The sequence below is a fragment of the Oryctolagus cuniculus genome, chromosome 1, assembly GCF_051225735.1.
Source record: "Oryctolagus cuniculus isolate XC-2025 breed Fujian yellow rabbit chromosome 1, ASM5122573v1, whole genome shotgun sequence".
NCBI lineage: Eukaryota > Metazoa > Chordata > Mammalia > Lagomorpha > Leporidae > Oryctolagus > Oryctolagus cuniculus.
Window position 1 is genome coordinate 17598751 of NC_142867.1, and position 1529 is coordinate 17600279.

Genomic DNA, 1529 nt, shown 5'->3' on the forward strand with positions numbered 1-1529 from the left:
AACAGCTCTGGCCATTGTGGCCAAATGGGGAGTGAACCAGCAGATGGAAGACCTCTCTCTTTCTCTGCCTCTCCTTCTCTCTGTGTATAGCTCTGATTCTCAAATAAATAATAAAAAAAAGAGAAAGAAACTTTAGGAACTAAGTTGTCAGTAGATTAGCCAAGTGGGATTCCACAGGAATATAGTCTGCAAAACTTTAAAAAAAAATTATCACTGAGAAATACTGTGGTTATCTTCCAAACACTATACCCAAAATCAACCTAAACTGAGGGAAAGGATGAACAATGTAACAGAATTCATCCTGCTGGGCCTCACCCAGAATCCAGAACTGCAGAAATTCCTATTTGCTGTGTTTTCAGTCACCTACTTGATCACACTGGCAGGTAACCTGCTCATCGCAGTAACCATCTTTGTCAGCCCAGCCCTGGGCTCTCCCATGTACTTTTTCCTGTCCTATCTGTCCATTATAGATGGTTTCTACTCTTCTTCCTCAACACCCAAAATGATCTTTGAGTTGGTCTCTGAGAAGAGCACCATCTCCTTCAATGGATGCATGACTCAGGTATTTTTTGTCCATTTGTTTGCTGCAGCTGAGGTAATATTATTGATTGTCATGGCCTATGACCGCTATGTGGCCATCTGTAAGCCCCTGCACTATCTGACCATCATGAGCTGACCTGTGTGTGCTTCCCTGGTGAGTGTGGCTGGGATCATCGGATTTCTGCATGGAAGCATCCAGATTTTGTTTATGGTCCAGTTACCATTCTGTGGCCCCAACGTTATTGACCATTTTGCATGTGATCTCATGCCCCTCTTGCAGCTGGCCTGCACTGACACTCACTCTTTGGGACCCCTGATTGCTGTCAACAGTGGGGCAGTATTTTTGCTCAGTTTCCCTATGCTGGTTGCTTCGTATGCCATCATCCTGCGTTCTGTGAGGGCTCATAGCTCGGTAGGACGTCAAAAAGCGCTGTCTACCTGTGCCTCTCATATCACTGTTGTCATCTTATTCTTTGTACCTTGTACTTACCTGTACCTGAGACCCATGACCAACTTCCCCACTGACAAGGCTGTGACTGTGTTTTGCTCCTTAGTAACTCCTATGCTGAATCCTTTAATCTACACTTTCAGAAATGCAGAAGTGAAAAATGTTATGAAGAAGCTCTGGGGCAAATCATGAAAACTGAGGATAAATAAATCTTGTGATTTGATTTTTAAGCCAAAAAAAATCTAGTGATTTTCATTGGCATTTGTTCTCCTTTTGGTTCATCTAAATTGAGACAGTTAAATACCTTGTGTGGGTCACCTTTCATTAAGCATCTGCTTATACTGGACAGAGCCCACATCTCCCACGGCACCGAAGGCATTGGCTAGGGCCCAGCACATTTGTAACAGCCCTGGAAATTGCCTAGTTTATTTTCTAATTAGAAGAAAAAGTGCATACATTCAGAAAAGCAACCTGATTATTTTCATCACTACATAAAGTCATAAAATGTAATTTTTAATATTTTATAAAAGGTTGCCAAATT

The 1529-nt window shown here is 42.1% G+C and overlaps 1 pseudogene; it reads left to right on the top strand.

Moving 5' to 3' along the window:
• Positions 1-268: 268 nt before the first annotated feature.
• On the top strand, positions 269-1197 carry LOC100357631 (olfactory receptor 4C45-like; annotated as a pseudogene).
• The last annotated feature ends 332 nt before the right edge of the window (positions 1198-1529 follow it).